General features: G+C 39.5%; 1 protein-coding gene across 1 annotated transcript in view; it reads right to left on the bottom strand.

Annotated features, from left to right (window-relative positions):
- The window catches only part of CREB5 (cAMP responsive element binding protein 5), a 211,546-nt gene that overhangs the window by 174,566 nt on the left and 16,778 nt on the right, over positions 1-20,202 (bottom strand). The gene's annotated exons all lie outside the window — the stretch shown is intronic.

The following is a 20,202-nucleotide window of genomic DNA, read 5'->3' as shown; positions in this document are numbered from 1 at the left end:
ATAAACAGGAACCTGGCAGCATGTCAATGGTGCAAACTGATTTCCTTTTCTAAATACAATTTTAAAAAGCAAATAAACAAGGTTATGCTGGCTAATGAAACATTATATGCCATGCTGAAGCTAGTTTTTCTCAAATGTATTCTCTAGAGCAGATGGAACACCAATAAACACAAAACAACAAACCCTTTTATAAAAAGCATGTTTATAAGAAAATACATTCTTCATAGAACTTTGTCTAAGGCAAAACTGACTTATATCTGTAATATTATCTCAGGGACAGAATTATGGTCCCATTAGATTGCTGTAAACAAGGGAGCTTGCCATGCATTTCAAATAGAGAAGGGCTGCTAAGAACCATGAGAAGAAGAAAAGAAATTTGCTAGGATACTTACTAGGTGTAATTCCTAAAGGCCTTAGTTGAAATCAAGGCCTTACTGTGGTAAAACCTATATAGACACATTGAGGGACAGCACTTGTCCACAAACCTCAGAGACCAGAGACAAAACAAGGAAAGAGGAAAGAAGAAAAAGAGAAAGTGAATTGTTTAGCCAAATATCAGGACTCAATGCAAGGGCTCTTTTCTCCCAGTCCAGTGTCCTTTACTTTGCACTGTTTCCTTGCATCTAGTACTTATCTATGAATTGAGAAGACCAGAAAAGTTTAAATAAATAGATAAAAATTAAAAGAAACAGAATTATAACCTCTGCTTGAGTTTTTTCCAGCACTATTATTTCATTTCTGTAAATCAGACAGAGCGCACATACTAAGTGGGTACTCAAAGAACCTTCTCAAAGTAGGTGCATGTCAACTTTTTGCAGGACAAGCAATTAGACATCCAAAAGCAGCTGCCAGACCTGGAGGCCAGTCAGAGGGTAGTTGAAAACCTGGCCTTCCTTTCTTTATTGTAAGGAGTTTTGTTTTTATCCATCATGAAACAGAAAGCTGGGAGGGGGAGGGCGGCACTCCTCCAGGAATTGCTTTAAACAAGCCTTTGATACTTCTAACTGAAGGCACTAGGCTTTTCAACGTTATGCAACCATTTATAATCTGTTAATAGCAAATTCACAGAGACAGCACTTTGGCATCTAAATTTGTTGTATTTTATTTAAAGCTTCTTTGAAATTCTCATCATTGATTTCACTGGCATAAGTTATTGGCATCATGCATGAGTTACAGCCCTGGCTGTTGACTGCACTCAATGACCAGAACATTTTTTAGACAGAGCAGTTGGTAAAGAGAGCAAGGATGGTAGCAACAAAACAGCCAGTGATTTTCCATTCAGGCAGTTTCAAGCAGAAAACCAGCAGGTTTAACTTTTCTGCTAAGAAGTCAAGTGGAAATGCTGCTACCCTGGTAATAAAATGCATCTCCTAAATATTCTGTAACCCCAAGCCACTGTGCCAGCTGTGTTGGGCCAGGCAGGCTAGTACTACATGGGCACTCAAACAAGAGGCTGGGAAAGGTCCAGGAGTGAAGGTTAATGGTGCTCTCAAAAAGACCCAGACAAACCATTTGCAGCACAATGAGAGATCATAGGTTTAACCAATGAAGTGGATTTTGAGCTGGTAGGAAAACCATCTTGATCAGTGAAAATCGTAAAAGCAACAGCAAGACGTCAAGTCAGGATCAAATTAATTCACCAGGTCTCCTGGGAAGTAATCATAAAGGCAATCATGCAGTTTTGCAGGATCCACAATCACTTCAATCAATTTTAGGTTGATGCTTTGGGAGAGGAGAACTAGTTTAGTTTAGATCTTGAACTGAAAGAACTTAAATAAAATTAAGTACATCATTTGGAAGCCTTCAGACAAAAATTTATAACCTTTGTAGCCATAAGAGTTAAAAAAGGTAAGGTTTAGAAATGCAAACAGAGTGTCTACACTGAAGGCAAAATGTTAGATACATTTCTAGTTAAAGGAGGTTCACTTCTGCTGAGTACAGCAAGGGCTACTGACAAACAGAGATTACAAGGAAGTGTCCTCTGAATCTTCAAAGCTGGTAAGCTGTCTGGTTGAGGAGAAGCAGCCCTTGTCCACCTCTGCCTTGGTTTCAACAAGTGACAGGGAGGCAGGGAAAAAAATAGTAAGACTAGGAGAATAAACATGCTTGGAAGAAAGATAAACCAATATTGGTCCTTCTGCAAGAAACAGAGTTGACCATCCACTGACGAAGGCATGTGACTTGGTCATCTCTGGAAGAAGAGCTGTTGTTAATGAGTAAAAGAACAAGAAAGCAAGCTGGTATGGAGCTTGGACATACAACTTCCCAGGACAGGGACAGCAGAAAAGATCAAAAATATAACTCCTTGGACAGAACAAATGTGTTCTGCAGGTCAGGTAGAGTGGGAACTGAAAAGCCATCCTTTTCCTCCCCCTTGTGCAGATTTACTGCACGATTTTGATCAAATTATTTCAAATTCTTCTGCCTTACATGTAAAACAGGACAAAGACCTTCAACAGCTACACAGTGCTTGGAAGTGATGAGAAAGGAATAGATTTTAGAGACAGCACATTGTACCTGGGAAGGCAACGTAACATAGCAGTGACAGAGTAGAAGAAGGTTTTTTTCTAAGAGAACTACACGGGACTTTAAAATAGCATGCATTTCAAACCCACAAAAACGACAAGAAATCATAATCTAGATACTTCAACCAATACAGAAAATAGTTATACAATGAATACCATTATAAGAACTGTGAGACAAAAGAACAGTTATTTGGTAGCTGTAAACATGAGAGAAAGACATGTAAATCAGTAAAGGAGAATAATGACTGCATACTCAAATCCAGAGAGTCCAGACAACATTGCAGGATCTATTCTTCAGAAAAGGGGAGCTCATTATCTGCAGAAAATTGTATCCAATTAAAGGATTCCTGGCTGTACATCTAATACGGGTAGTAAAAATTTGGAGCCATTTTAGAAGAGTCAGGCTAAAAATCTTACTGACATTATATGGTGGTGGTGGTGGTGGTGATGAAGGGGGTGAATTCTCAGTTGTAAAAGCTGGATATGTTTGGCTCAGCTTCTTTTCCAAGTGAAGGAAATGGAGAGAAAAACAAAGAAGCTGCACTATATTTGATAATGCTACCAGACGATCCAGATGTACACTCTTCCAGTCCCACTAATTAAATGTGGTGTGGAGCCATCCTGGGGAAATTACATCCCATTCCTTTGGAGTACCACATGCTTCTGAAATGCCTTGGTGAAGTTCTCACTGCATCTGAGGAGCCACAATGCTCCTCTTCCTAAGTAAAAAATTATTCATCCTCCTGTATAATTGGTCCTCCTGGTGTGACCCAGCCAGACAGATAACTTCATTCAAGGAGGAAAAACATGATTCAGGCAGGAGTTTCAGCTAAGCCATGAATGAAACAGGGCAGGCAGGCATCCTTGAGCCACAACCTAGCTACACTTGGAGAACTGTTAATTCGGAGTCCTCTCCTCCACACAGCAGCTTTGCCTAGAAAGTGGCTGTCAGTGGGATGTTTACAACCTGTGCAATGTGATAGCTGAAAGCTGAAGAACAGAGAAGAGGGTCAGGAGTTCCAGCCTAGCACAAATAGCACCACAATCCTGTTCTCAAGAGTAGCTAGCTCCTGGGTATCCACATTAAGAAGAGCAATATTACCCTTCAACCTTAAACACTGCTCATTTTAAACCAACCTAACTTACATTTTTAATACACAAGACTCAAAAAATAGCTACTGCAGGCTCCAGGAAATGCTACCTGGTTTTTCTTCATCACCAGAACACAACAGAATGAACTGTGCTCTGGAAATGCATTGGATCACACTGTCTAAGCAAAAGGAAAGAGGTTTTCCAGTAAGATAGTGCTCAGAAGGTGATTCTGTGTGTTTTAGCCTTTCTGTCAGTTGTCTAGGAAAATTACAGTGGCAGCTCCCTGACACAGACAGTATTAAATATCACAATCTTCACCATTCCTGTTGGTTATATAGGAAAAGGCAATGGGACCCCTGTATGATATTCTGAAAGCCATTTCTCAAACATTTTCATAAAGGAATGCTTGAACTCATTTCAAATGCTTGCTACAAATTTTCATTTTTGAAAGCGAAGGCTGAAAAGCCAGAGCTCTTTGTGACTCAGTGGAAGGTCTCCTTCAAAACACATCACCTCACATTTCCCACCCTACAGATGTGACATGGTTTACAAAGCTGGATTCAGTGAGTCTGGATTGCTAGAGCTGGCCCAGAATTTTGCTCAGAGTTTCTATTTTCAAAGAGCCAAACAAGAAAGCTGATAAGTTTGTCTGGATTTACTAATTGTGTCCCATATAATAAGACCAGAAATTTTAATTCTCTCAACAAGATTTATTAGGTATTGGCAGGGATGCATGTGGAAGTTTAGCATCCAGAGAAAAACTATTCAACAGAGAAAGAGAGAAAAGAAAACTCAATGAGGTTCAAAGCAAAATCATAAAGAATAAAGATTTGCATGACAGTAGAGAATATACATTGTTGTTCTGTTAGATTATTTGCTTTAAGGCAGAAATATGATCGTCAGAATTTTAATAAGATATGGTGAAGTCTGTGATGTAGGGGAGTCCAAAATGATTATTCTTCCTTCAAAAAAGGACAGACAATGTACTACCCTACAATACTTGGTCTGTCTCTTCTTACAGTAAACACTGCTAATGCTCCTGGAGAGGGGCTGACCTTGCCAGCCAATTACATTATGCTAATTTGTCTGTTACTATAACTCCTACAGAGGCATTCACAGCTCAGAGCAGGACAGAGATTTATATTGTCTCTTCCAAGCTGCAGACTGTGGATGTTAATCTGTCTCCCTCCTTCCAGCTACAACTCCACATGGCAATATCTACATGCAGTGCCACTGTACATTGAAAGAGACAGTTATTGCCAGCTTTATTCAACTTAGAAGACAAGCCGTGGTCCTACTTTGCCCTTTTAATGTGTCACTCTATCTCAGAAAGCATATGCTTGGTAACAGCTGTTTTCCTATGAAAACATATGGTTTCTCATATGCTTTTGAAAACACCACAGGAATGTATTTGCTTGCTAGATGCTAGTGCCGTGTCTCTACATCCAGCGACAAAATTATTGCAAGGAACTAAATACTTTCTATGTTATACTCATGTGTTGTAAAAATACCCGTTGTTTTAAAGCAACAACAACAAAAAAATCATCCAGCTGAAAAGATTTAATGTCAAAATAAGCTCATAATTTAGAAGTTATGCGCTCTACAGTGTTACTTGAAGATGGGATCCAAACACAAGTCTTCTGCAAACACACAGCAAGTAGCATGCTTCATGCAAGCAGTTTATAGTCCATGTTCCTTCATGAAAACAAAAGCTGGTGAGACCTGCCTCTTCTAGCTAAGAAGCTTTCCTAGCATCTTTCAGCTGAGATATGATAAACAGAGTATCAAAAACAATTGAGTCACAGCAGCTTATAACAAACCACTGTCCTTCAAGTAAACCGCAGCATTGACCTTTCCATGCTTCTTTCCCTCCCTTCATAATATTTAGGGCAAGCCAAGAGTATACACACAGTCAGTCGCATGTCAGGGGAGGTAGAAAGTAGCTGATTTGTTGGGCTACTTTAACTCAGATGTGCACAGTCTAGGGTCAGGTTAAACTGAAAGCTAAATATTTGGGTAAATAAAAGTTCAGGCTGTGGTTTTGAAACCTATTTCAACATCAGCTGACACAGAAACTGACATAAATATGCAGAAAGTTTTCCAAGTGTTAGAAAGACAGGGAGGTTACAGATTGGCAGGAAAACAAGAAAAATGCAAAAACATGGCCTATGACAAGGTCTTGCAGAAATTTCCCTTTGGCGCTGAAAATAATTCCACTTGAATATTTGTAGAAAAGAAAGAAAAAATTATATTCAAACTAGCTCATGCTGTAACACCAACAAAATGAAGAAAACAATCCAATTTTACTTACAGACCTTCTGAACACACCAGTATCTAGGTGATATTCAAGTACTTCTCCTGTAACTGAAATAATTTTACACCTGTGTGTTGATGGCGGTCAAGCACAGGCTCACACAAAAAAAATCCCCCATCAAACTGAAATGTTAATATTTTGTTACCTATTAACAGTGAGGGGGCACACAGAAGTCCACCCAAATCTGTATCAGTGACTTTACAATTTCCAGCAGATCATGTTGCAGTGCCGCCTGCAGTTAAAGCCCTGAGCCACAGGCTGGTTTTAAGGTGCTTAAGCACACGATGCAAAGAGGTCAGGAAAGCAAATGAACGGCAAGAACTGGTGAAACCCCTGTGACAGCTTGAGGTATGGCCTCAGGCATTTGCTGGACCCCTTTCCATGGGTTATGATTCCCTCCTCGCAGTCTGTGAAAGGTAACACTTGCCTGGTGGGCACACAGGTCACTATGAGGATCCAGCCTTTTGCAAACTACTGGCAGATGTGCAATAAACCCACACTGACCTTCTTTCTAAAAGCAAGCAGCAACCACAGACTTATTAATATGCCCTGGGCATAGGAGATGTAAGAAAACAGGTTGATTTCTTGTGTAACTGCTTCTACCAGCTAGGAACTAATGCACCAGGGACAAAAATAAAAAGCCCTCAGAGGAAACTAATACAGGATGTCTCTCTGGAAACACAACGGTCTTAAAGTGATACAAGCCAAGGGATTAGAAATATACCCTTACCTGACTAAAAAATGTTTTGTAGTTATCAAAGAGAGGTAAAACCTTGTTCATCTGGTTAGACACTACAAGGAAATTATGAAACCATCTTACAATAAAACCTTCTTAATAGTGCCCAGAGCTCTCAGTCCCAAAGGGTAACCAAGAATACCTTTTGCCTAAGGTGACTCTTCAAAGCTCAAATGAATAGGAAGGTCAAAAGGCCAAGAGTTTGTGTCATTGAGACAAACAGTTTGCATGCTGCACTGGTCATATCTGCTACAGAACAAAAATATCCACCATGAAACCATATTTGCTTCTTTTTGTGTTTACATATTCAGAAGTAAAGGAGGAGGAAAAAAAGAATAAAATCAGGTATAGGCTTCATTCAGAGGTTTCTAATCCTGACAAAACAATACAGTAACATGCTCCTGTTTGACCTCAATTTGATATCCGTAACTCCAGTTCTTCAGCAGAAAAAGAAGAGGTTGATTTACAAATGCATGTCCAGTCTTCCCAAATGTTTCCAATAGCTTTGTGTAACAACAGGTATTTTCATAAAGCACAATGGTGTGAAAAGACTTAAATGTACATGCAGAAAAAATGAAAACAACTGTTTGAGGTATCATTCATCACATACCAAATAAAAAGTAATAAAAATATTTGTAGAATTATATTGTTAACCTGCATTTCTCTTCAGAATCAGAACTGGCTTTTCCATAAAGCCAGTTAATTTGCTCATAATGATCAACACATGATATATCTCTGAAGTCTCCAAAATTAAATTTTCTACTAATTTTCCAGCTGATGAACAAAAGGAAACTGCTCTTCCTGCATAATTAAGTTAGCTTATACTCCTATTATGAACATTCTATATGAGGCTGTATCTGTACCAGCTATATGACAAATTCTCATTTATGACCTTGCTATGCATGTAGATGAAAAATATTTTTAAAAAACCATTGAAAAACACACTGCATATTCCAGAAAAAAATTGCCTCAAAATGCATATTGCATTTCAGCAATTTGCATATTCAGGAAAAATGACTTCACACTAGAGATGATCTAAAATTATTTCACATACAGATATTCATTGTATTGAGCAATATTTTCAAAATATGTAGTAAAAAGAAGAGCCCAGTATGAAAATACATTGAAGTTTAACCTTTCCAATCAGTTCAGTGGGTTTACGTGAGCAAAATTAGTCTCTTCGTGAAGATTCAAGAATTTCTCCATTGCAGCTGCAGCTTCTGATTATTTCTTTACTAACAATTACTGGCAGAAGCTTATCTGCTTGACAGGAGAAGGAGCATTTAAAATTACCAGAGTACCACATTGCTTTACATCCCAGAAAGGGTGAGGATGTCTAGCTGGCAGAGTTCATGGAAGTGACAGGGGTCCAGTCCAGACAATGTCTGTACAGACAGCACTGCAGGTTCCTTGGTTGCTCAGCTCTTTCACACTGCATTAATACTCTTTGAATGCATCAACTCTGGAACAAGCAGAATTATTTTTTTATTTTCCTGGAAAACATGTTGTGGTATTAGGTTAGTAATTTAATCTTGTTGGCAATATAATAGTTATGGCATAATCCCTCATGTTATAAAAGTAATTGCCATAATCATAAGCTACATTGAATTATTTCTTTTTCTACATTGCAGCTGCAGTGGTTTCCCACTCCCAACCTGCCATCCTGCTGCTGACAAGACAAGAAGGAGCAGAAAGCAGAGCTCACAAAACACTGCTACATCCCATCCCCTTCCCTTGCCTAATAGCAAGTGACTCCCCATCCCAGTTAATAAAGAGCTCCTTGTCCCTCCATTATGCAGTGTAATCTTTAAAAGATTACATTCTCATTTGGGAATGAGCCAAGAGCCAGTGGGAAATTCTCTAGTAAATTGGATAGGGAGACAACAATATGAAGGGCAGCTGGATGGAAGCACATTTTTTTCAGGGCATTCCTATTCCTGGGGCCCTGTGGCATTGTTAGAAGTCCTGTAGTCTCTGCTTTTTTCACTGCTCTGTTGTCAGGATAATGCTATTCAAGAAGAAGGGGATACAGATTAGCTGTTTGAAGATGGAATGTGAGGAAACAAATATTGAAAAGTAGGAAGAAAAGAAGAAGAAAGCCCAACTTCTTTTAAGTCTTACCACCTTACACAAAACCAAGGGAAGAACATTTTCTTTTAAAACAATGTAGCAAGTCTATCAACTTCAATAGCAAAAGATGCTTTTTTTCCTTACCCAACTGTCAACAGGAAGGCAATTTGAGCACTCCATCACTAACAGCATATTAAGTACGATTTTGAAAGGAACATTTCCCTCACTGACTCTTTCTCCTTGCCTGCACCTTCCAACAGATGCATTTGCTCTGTGGGATCTACTTTCCACCCCACCCTACCTGTGATGCAGGATGGGGAAAACCACAACAACACAGGGCAGGCAGCCCTATCCCATCTATCCCTTCACATGGAGGAATGTAAGTGAAGGACAAAGGCAACTGAGTTTTTTGCTGCATTTTTTTCCTATTTCTTTCGGGTTTTTGTGGGGTGGGATTTAGTTGGGTTGGTTTGGTTGTGGGTGGACTTTGGGTTGCTTGTTTTTATTTGTTTTGAGCCTTTTAAGTGTTTGGGTTTTTTTACATATATACACACTTTCATTGTTTTTTTTAAATATTTCTCCATAAGTAACATAGATTTACATGTCCAGAAGACTGGATAGCTCGCTGATATTTATTTGGTCAATCATGGCATACATATATTATAATCTCAGTACTGCATTTAGTCAAAAAATACAGAAATCTAAAAAAAAAAAGAAAGAAAGAAAGGAAGAAAAAGCTGTAACAAATGTCTTTTTTTTAAGTAGTGGACCTTTTCTATCTACCCCAGAAAAATAAAATTTGAATCATAACATGAAATTATGATCATTATTCCCTTTCAAGTTGTATAATTAGTTATTAGGAAGAAGTAAAAAAATAGTTCTCACAGAAGGGTGTCAGAAAAATTTGGTTTACCCTTAAATTTCTGTTTATTCAAGTACAACTTTCTTCATCTACAGGAGTCAACTAAAAATTACCTTTTGTTAGTCCATGGGAGGCAGTAGTTAAAACACATTAAAATAGAGGATTGTTTGCAATTTAAAATCTTGGTGTTAGGAAGTCCTGATTCAGCAAACTATCTCTCTTCAGCAAACCCCTGCACACATGCTTGAAGTTAACCATATGTTTAAGAGCTATTGAAGTACATGGACTTTGGCCCCATTTCAGAAAATCAGTTATATACACATTTAACTGGCTGAGATGGATGAAGCAAAGAAAAGAAATTTGGATATAAGAGGTGCACCTGAAAAAGATTCCAGCCACACAATAACCCACAAAATAAGAACTTATGTGCAGAGGTGTAACACACATAATAGTTTTCCTGGTTCTCCTGAAACATACATGCTGGCATTTACATTTGCATGAGTTTACTGTACTGGGAAAAAAATAGCATAAATGGGAAAGAGCCATGGTTACTTTGTCATTATAGGAACAGGCCTTACACAGATGTATACTTCCCAAGGGACATACAAAGAGATCTCAGAGATAAGACAGGAGTATGATGAGAGAAAAAATATCTTAGAAAAGATTATAAAGAAAGCAGAAACATGAGCATCCAGACTGCCTTTCGTTTCCACTTTTTCAGGGAAAAGCTATTCTAATACCCAACATCAACTTAGCACCTTCATGTCTCCTCTTTTCCTGTACAGCCACATCCCTTGACATCTCATTTCAATATTAAGCTGAGAAACTAATTCCATTTCCTTGGATTGGGGGCGGAAGGGACAGGATGGGCATGGTGGGGAGAAAAACAAATTTTACTTTTCATACTCCTCAGTCTCTGCTCCCCCAATTCTGCTAAGAAGTACATCACAGGAATATTTTGATATCCCACTTCTTAAAAAAGAAAGAGCTGCCTTTTAATGTCGGCTTCATATGAGTGCTGATTTTTCACTCTAACTCTCTCACTTGAACAGCCTCACGATAGCCTCCCTCAGCTTTCTTCATGGCTTAGTAATATTCTTTTCCTTCTTCTGCATGAATTTTCGTTTCCATTTTCCCCACCACGTCTGATCCGGGGTAGGAATACATCTTTTATATAAGTAAAAAAGAAAGGTACTTTTCTTCCTTTTATTTCTTGCCTCCTTTAGGAACCCCTACTTTCTCATCTTCCTTCTTTCTCTCCCTTCTGTGACATCAGGGAGGACTCTTCCAACACAAAGGAGAGACTGGCAAAGTACCTTATTTTAATTTCTTCCTTGATAGGAAAAGGAAAGGTAGGGCTAGGAAAAGAAAAAAAGCTGCCAGATAGAAGCCCAGACAATCTGCAGATTGGGCATCTTCCACCTTTTCTCCTAGGTGTCATGTCTCAGTGTCAGTGACAAAGCCAAAAGCCAGCTCCCTTTCTGTGCCTGCTTTGAATTTCCCTAGGCTAAGTCCACGAAGAGGGAGGAAATACCAGCACCCCACACACACATCTCAGGTGAGGGAGGAAGGGGAGGAGGAGTGAGTATCTCTTAATGTAGGAGGGGAAGCCATGCTGGCCTCACAGACACACACATACTTTAATCAGAGACCTTCTCATAGAGGACTTTTAACATTTACTGAAAGCTGCTCTGGCACCTCTTACAGGCTCCACAGATTAAACTTCCTTCGGTCTTGTACCTTAATGGTTTTTGTCACTGTTTCTTTTGCAGATGTCTTTTATTTAGAAAGGGAACTTCTAAGCTTCAGTAAGAAATAGTGGTGCAAACTTACAACTAATGAAAAGGGAGAACACCAAGCTTGCATGACAAGGCAACAAGTTTCCCTAAACACTACATTGTAAATATTTACTGAGACTCACAGAAAAAAAAAATCAGAAAACCCTTCAGAGAACAAATTTCCAAATAAATAAAGAGCATAAAATCAAAAGGGGCATTAGTCATTTTCTGGAATTTCAAAGAAAGAAAAAAAACTTTTCCAGGCTCATAATGATATTCCTATCCACATAAAGCATGTTTTTCTATCAAGATTTCTCTTAATAATAGTATGCCACAGAGGATCATTAGGCAGGAAAAAAGGGTCAGAGCAAGGACAACAAAGATGAAAAGAAAACTGCTGAGAGTTCACCTCTGATGTTTATTTTGAGGCACACTTAAAATTCGAGTCGGAGAGTCCTGATTATATTCAACTATTTAGTTCTCTAAAGAACATAAACAAAACTAGCAAGGGGTATCAGCTAGAATAAAGCTTTCTTCATAATCATAGAGTAAGGTCAGCTTTTGTTTGTTCTTTTATATGATAATCTCCACTCTTTTGTGTTGACATTTAAATGTTTTAAAATGGAGAAAATAAGTAACTGAAAACTAATGGCCTATTTCTGCAGGGCCAGCTCTTTTAGCATGTTCTCATATTTTCTAGCTTCTTTTGGTTGTGCATTCCTTACGAAGCATTTTAAAGCTTTTACACCTAATCTAGGTTAGCATGGTCTGCTTAGCAGCTTGTATCCATTGAAAAGCAAGGCAATAATCCATCTAGGTTTAGGGCTTTTTCATAGAACTGATGCAGAGCTGTGTCAATTTTAATGTCATGCTATGGAGAGTGCATGTAGCTCTCTCCACTTTAGAGGATTAAAAGTGACCTCTCTTACCAAAATCAATAAGGGCAGCTTGCTGTGACTAATAGGTTGTAGAAATTCAAAAGAGACGGTTTGTAACACTGAGTTCATTCTCCCCGTGTCTCTCCCCACCCAGCCCCAGACTGGCTGGCAGAGCTGCACTTTGACATGTACATTCACATGGCAACCCGATGTCTTTTCCCTTCCCAGGGACCAGACCCAGCCACACACAGCTTACCCACATTTAAGGGAAAATAAAAGCTTGATATTGATACTGATATTTATTCAATAATAGTGTGTTTGGCAGCTTTTGTAGAGAAGCATGTGAGAGAGAAACCAGAATGAGGAAACAGTTAATATGTATAATTTTTACCTCCCTGGTGTGATTTTTAAAAGGCCCTGTTTTTACACATTAGCAAGACATCAACAGCTACCCAGATACTTCCCATCACATCATGAGCACAGTAGGTTTTTTTCTGGTCTCTGAACAAGGCTTTTCTCCCTTCAGATCTTTGCCTACTTGTAATAGGTTAAAAATTTAAATTCCATTTAAGTCAATGAAACCGCCCCAGAGATGTATGAGGCTATACATCCCACTCTGGCGTTCATTAACTGCCATCACATGTGACCAGTTGCTCTGGTTTTTTTCTTCTCTCCACCATTTCTTTCTTTACTCTAAAGTTCATCAGATTTAAAAGTCAAATTTGTGCACTGCTGGAAATGGGACATGCTACAGCATGCACACCACTGCACACAAACTCACTTTACAAATGAGTCTTCAGTTTTTCAGTTTCAGATTTTGTAAATCTAAAGAACACTAGCAACTCAGATGTGGATCTCCCGCTTTATGGTGAAGATACCCTCACTCTACTGGATGTCTCCAACTTCCGATTTATCCTGCTTGATGTACAAATTTAAAATCCTTACCCACAGTTCATAGCTTGTGGACATTTTCTCCACCTAACAATCACCATCATTGTCTTTATGCCAAAAAAACAAGACTTGCCTTGGGGAGCAAGGGAGAAAAGAGGCTGAAGTTGTGGGAGGAACCCAACTGTAAAGGTTTAGGAGTCCCTATTGAGGTTTATAAATAGTTGACTGCCATGTGCAAAATGTGAAAGAAACCCAGTCAGCAAAAGAGCTGTTGCTGTTTTGAAATATTCTAACTACATCTATTTAGGCGATAGACAGTGTTATAAATAAACAATAAATCAAGAAATTATTAGCATTTGAATTTTGGCAAGATAATAAAATGTGTAGGGGTATAATCAGCAAATAATAGGAAAGATCTGCAAGCAAACCCACCAATTAATGATAAATAGGACTTGGCTCTGGATAACTTCACCAATGTGGATCTCATTAGATGGCTGTGGAATCTGTTCCTGCAGCAGCCCTCTCCGAGTGAGGGAAAGGTGAGGTAACCGAAATGTCAGCACACCCAACCCTGGCGGTTCTTGAGCTCCAGGATTGTAACCACCTGGGCAAAAATGACAACCTTATGCTGCAGTGAAGGCCATGCCACAGTGTCCCAGGGTTTAACCAACAGGTTTCCTTGCCTCAGCTTTCGGACAATTGCTCTGCAATCCCCTCTCAACAAAGGAGACCAAAAACACTCAGCTTCGCTCTCTGGAGAGAAAGAATCCTTCTTTCCTCAGTTCACCTTGCTTTATTAACAGTACCTCTTGTAGAGAGAAATGCCCCCAGGCAAGCAATATCACTTAAACAGATAAATAATTTGCACACCAGGCAGGGGGAAGGGAGAGAGGAAAGAGACTCTGCCTTATTAGACTCAAAACAGACACACCATGTTAATACGAAGGATCAGCATATGGTTCTAATAGGCTTTCTAAAATGATTTATCAGCTGTGATTAAGCCCTTGACCAGCATGTCTATCTTCATAAATAAAGGAAAAGTGCACCTTGCTCTGAAGTGTATCAGCAGTATCTTATTACCCACCCAACCATAGAGACTGCAGCCCACTCCGGGGAGCAAAGAGCTCGTGTTTAATAGCAGAGCTTATGCTCTAAAGAGACTGCCAAGATTTAGGGGTTTTACCTAACAGATAGACTTATAAAAATGCCACTACAGGAAAGGTTTATCCCTTTTTCATGTGCCATCCAGTCCATGCTGCTGAAACCTGAACTGGTAACAAGGAAGCTGTGCCATTAAAAACATTCCAAGGGAGACCAAGGCAAAAGGCACAACTTTGCTGTGTTGCTGTGAAAAAAATGTTAGAATGAAATCAGATAGGCCTCCTTTTGTTGTGGGTAGCCAAAATACAGAAAACATAACAAACCTCCAAACATTGCAAGAGGGTGACTCAGCTTCTTTGGGACAGAGACAATAATAAGAAGGAGGAAAGTGGACCATCCTGACTGAGCTCTGAAGGATGATTCATCAGCTGGAATTCAGAAGAACATGGAAGGACGATGGTTAGGGAGGTTTAGCTGAATCAAAAATGTATGCCCTCAAGAATTGCCTTTCTGCACGATACAGGAACTTATTGCTGGAAAAACATTCAGGTCTTCTCTTTGAGTATGAGGATCCAAACCTATAAATCCACTCAAAAGTCCATTCAAGATAAGAGAGTCCTGCCTCCCAGCAGAAGACAAGACACTGTACGACAAGCAACAAGCCTCAATTAAAGCCTATTCTTGTGAATTTCTGCAAGGTCACGGACAGTTTTGTCCTGACAGCTTTCCTGTGCCATTATGCAGAAAGTGTCCCTTTTGTAACACAGTCCAGTGTGGCAGTGAAGTGTCTGGACACAGATACGTGCTCAAAACAGGACTCATAAAGCTGGGGACTGAAGCACCAACTGTGGAGCTGCCATCATAGAAAATACAACAAACCACCACATGTCTACCATGAAACCTACAAAGGTTAAGAAGTTAAAATCCAGCAAGCCTACCCATCTGGAGAGAGGAGGAGAGCATTCTTCCTGTCTTTAGCAACACTGAACAACAGCTGATAAATCTTTAACACACATGGTCTGTGGGATGCCCTATGCTGAGACCAAGGAGATATGGAATCAATCCCAGGCTTTGCCACAGACTTCCTGTGCAATTTTCAGCATGTCACTTGAGCCCAGATCCTTTATGGTAGCTCTCTGATTTACTCCTGCTTTGTTTCAGCCAGAGCAAGGCACCAAAATGTCTTTGAGGGACTCTATGAATCTTTTGGGGCCATGCTGCTAAAGATATTTAGGAACCAAATTGAGACAGAAAGATGCTCTTTGGGCAGAATGGTGGAGAGGACCCAGATACCCTGCAATTCTCACTCCACGTATGTGATTCCTTTGAGAGCTTGGTGACACATTACAAAGGAGCTCTAGAAAGCAATGTCCTCTGGAATATGTTTTTTCCCTTATAAAATAAGAGACAGACTATCTGCCTTCTTCATAGGAATACTGCAAAAGTTAACTTAATTAAGAGAAAAGGGGTGTTGCAAGCCAAAAAATAAACCCAAAAAGCAGATCAATAACCCAATACAATTAATGCATATGAAAATCCAGAATAACCCTCAGAAAAACTCAGATACAGAGTTACAGTGTATCTTTCCAGTACTTGAATGAGTCACCCAGAAAAAATGTTATGGTGTGAGAATGCTTACATCTTTACAGATACAGATATTATATTTAGAGTATAGGAATTATTGTACTGAAACCTTTGAATGTGGGGTGATATTTTGGACTTTGAATTTTAGAGTTTTGAGCTATCACCTTGACAACAGCTTAACTGATTGATAAAGTAACAGCTTGAAGTTATTACAATACATACAACAATGGCACTCTGGCCCTTAAGCACTGTATTAACATAAACAATTTCTAGTCTTACTAATTTCTAGTGTTACTTTGTGTCTACTATGACATACTGAGTATATAAGATACTTAATCTCAGTGGGAAAATAAGAAATCGGGGGCCCTTTGACTTAGAAATATGGATGGTCTTACATCATGTTTAGACAAATGGAGGGAGAATGTACATATGTGCATTTATGATAGCAAAATTTTTTAAAAAATCAAAATAGTAAGCATTTAAACATAGGTAATTCCTTCCATTGTACAGACTGCCAGACAATGAGTGCAAAGTGCTCCAGGAACAGGCTCATGAGTTTGTTGGTTTGTATTATTTCACAAGTGAAATTCAGGCCTTTCAGAGCACTTGCCTCTGAAATGTGTACCAGCACACTGCTCTTCTCCGGGACCCTACTGGGGTTTCAGAGCACTTACCAGGGAAAACTGGGGCTAATTTGTCACCCATCAGCCAAGCAAACCACCAAAATGAACTCTTAATCCCTGTTCATTCACCAAGGGAGTGCATTGCCAGCATTTCCCCATGGCCTATTAGTATTACAATACAGGCCTCTAAAACCCAAACACTTACACAATGTGCTTTGTCAACATATAAATATTTTTTCTTCTCCTATAAGGGTACATATGACCCCATACATATCACCCTTTCCTGGCTAAGGGTGATTTACTGCACTGCTAGTTTCAGCTGCTGTAATGTCAGCTATTAAATACAGGCAAAATCCTTTATGATTTTTCTGTATTACTTTTCAGAAGAGGGCAAAACCTATGGGCTAGATACACATTGCATGAAATTTAAGCAAGATGTGGAAATTAAGTTAATTTTTTCACCCAACTATACTACTTTAGGAACAGATTCTATCATTTCCAGCTTGCTTTAAATTATATCATCTTCCCTACACTCATAGGCTACAGTTCCAAACTGTGACATTCAGCAATATATGCAAGAAATTTCTTCTGGAGGTCAGAGAGTCACTGAGCTCAGCATGAAATAGTGATGTGCTATAAGCTAGACAAGTGCATTTTATCTACCTTCTTATACTGATACACAGAAATATATACAGAAGGAGGTCCTAGAAGGTACAAACCAAATAAATGTCTTTCAAACACACATCAGTCTGTAGCATCATCCCTTTTTTAACACAGCTAAACTGGATACTCAGGATCTTTATTCCTTCTGCAGATTGAAATTATTTAACCCTTAAAGGCTTTGTATTTGGTTTTGTTCTTCTTCTTCTTTACTGGACTACTTCAATGTGCTGATACTTTTCTAGCAGTGAGGTGCCTGCCTTAGGATAGTACACTTAGAACAGGAACATTAGGCCATGTAGAGGACTAATGAGCTTCCTGAACTGACACTGAACAACCCACATTAAAACCAAATTGTAATTAAGAATAGCCATTTCCCCGCCTCATTTGCATAATTCATACATTATCTTGCAGCCCTGAACAGTGGTGAGAAGATTTCAAAGTTTCAGGATAAGTCTTAGGAAGTAATGCATCCAAAGTCCAGCATACACAGAATGTGATTTTAAACATGCCCTCATGTTGAAAATATTCAGCTCACTATTTGTAAATGCTATTTGATGCAATACTCTACTTGCTACAATCAGCATATTTCCACTTTTTCTCATTCCACACAGGGACATCAGGCTAGGTGCATTTTAAGAAAGTGAGTCCACTAAGGTATTCAGTAACAGACCCTGACTCTTCCCATCTCTGACAGGATCCACTCAGCCCCAATTCAATGCTCAGAACAAGATGTGACAACAGGGCCTATCCAGCAGCAGCAAAGGTCATGTGTTTGCAATTACAACCCAGTGCAAATGCTTCGGATACCTAATGTTCCAGGCAGTGCAAGCCTAAAACTTGCAGCCAGTGGGCTAAAATGGCCTTGTGATCTGCCAGCACCACCTGCCTTGTTGAGTTGAGTTGCAAGTTCTGCCTGGGTCTGAGCTGTCAATTGCTGTCTGTCTCAAGTTCCCAAGAACTTTGACATTTACAATTTTCCAAGTAGAAATATAGTATAAATATGCTTTTACCTGTGCTAATTTTGGTAGTGAATTTGTAGGTAGGAGGCTTGTGTCGGGAAGAGTGCTGTCAGGAGGATGGAAAAGCCTCTTTCTCACATGCTTATCCATATGCTTATTGCTGATCTGTGGCATCCCTTGCATTTAGGGAGCAGGTCTTTCTCAAGGAGAGACTACCAGCGAATATAGGATGGTACAAACAGCAGACAAGCCAAAACCACAGACAAACTCACTCCCATCTATAGCTTTATTTTTCTCAGTTCAGGTCCTGGAGGTCATCATCATCATTATTGTTTCTTGAGTCCCCTCAGTCCCCAAGCAAAGGCTAATCCACATCCATTATCAAAGGTGGTCCTTTGACAGATGATCTCACTACCACAAGGCATACCAAGTATGGGAGGCATAAAGAGACACTTCTTCCACTTTACACATGAGCAGCTCTGGCAGAAGGATGTCAAGTGATTTATTCCTGGATAGGAAACTGGGATATTAATGCAAGTGCTTTACACTCAATAGTACCTTTACAAAAAAAGGTACACATGGTGTCCCTAAACCCATGCACTCAGAGCTTCACAGCTAATTTGGAAAGTTACCAGTCTGCATAACCAGCTTCATCACAACAAATTCTCATGGATTATCCATGGGCTCCCACCCAGAAGAATAAAAAAAAAAAAAAAAAGAAAAAAGAAAGAAAGGAAAAAAAATGCAGCTACTTGAACTTTATCCTCTGACTTTTCAAAGTATGACTCTCAAGGAGCAAAAAAAGCCAATGAGAAATGAAAGTGTTTTTCTGTTACAAGATTTCAGTGTCAATCTGTGTGCTAAGCTGCAGTGATATACTAAAATAAACAAAACTGTTTCTTTCAGAGTCCAGAGAAATTAATATGACCAAAAATATTTTTGGAAGACTTTTCTGTGCAGTGAGTAAGACTTCCATGCAGTTAACCTTAGTCTCCATGTGTTGGTAGGTCCATTAGGCCAACACTACATCACACTCATATTGCAGGGATAGGCTGTTGGAAGCATTTCCTTAGGGACAGCTGCAGCCCAAGGAGTCTCCTTCTGTCTTGGCCTTTGTCTCTTGCATTTGTGCAAAGCCCTGCTGGGGCCTGCTTCAGATTCCTATCTGACAGTCAGTCAGTAATGTAAGAATGAACATACAGCAGACTAATTGGAAACACAGAGTAAATGTTACAGGTTAGCCAGCTAGTGGGACTTATGCCCCTTTCTTTTTCTTTCCTTTTTTTCCTTTTTCATTCCTTTTTTTCTTTCTTTTTTTTTTTTAATTTCCCACCACCGTGATCACTTATTTGCTCCCTGGAGATCACCAATGGCAGCTGCAGGGGTTGGTAGGAGGGCAGAGTAAGACTCCCAGAGACTGCTAAACAGCTGGAATTATCAGGTAACTTGATGCCCTTGTCTGGGTTTTAATCAGATTTTGCAACTATCCCTCACAAACTGAAATCTCTCTGCAACATCAAGCGCTGCAGTCTGGGGCTAGTTGCACTCAGGTCCACCTCAGTAGATTTCTCCTGTTCTCCTACTCCTGCAAAATAAACACCAGGCACAGAGAAAAACTTAAAAATCCCATAATGGCAAAGAAGTAGGAATGTACAGAAATGTTCTCCCTGATTCTAACTAAGACTCCCCTCAGCAGAACCTAAACCGCAAATTTTTAAAAATTAGACACATTTCTCTCAATGCATGGCTGTTTCCTAATACACAAAGCTGTGAGGGTCAATCTGTGCTATTTTCCCCAAAATTTGAACTCCCTCACGTTTGGACACTCTTATTCCTTGCTCAGCATACCATGACACAGCCCCTCTCCTCCTCTATCTGTCCCAGTCTCTTTCCTTATGAACCACAAATAAGCAATACCTTGACTCCCTTCCTTGTAAGCCAAAACCAAGCTGCTCCTGGACTCCCCTCTCTTTCTACAAGCCTCCTCTCCTGTTCTGCACCTCAGCATGCAGCTTCACCTCTTTTCTTGCTGGCCTCTCTCGTGCATTAAGCTCTTTTACCATTCTTTGAAAATTTTAACAGCACTTTAGGATCTCTGAAAACACTCTTAACTGTCTTTGGGTACA

Source organism: Molothrus aeneus, chromosome 1, assembly GCF_037042795.1.
Source record: "Molothrus aeneus isolate 106 chromosome 1, BPBGC_Maene_1.0, whole genome shotgun sequence".
Lineage (NCBI taxonomy): Eukaryota > Metazoa > Chordata > Aves > Passeriformes > Icteridae > Molothrus > Molothrus aeneus.
This window is presented reverse-complemented; position numbering and strand designations above follow the sequence as displayed.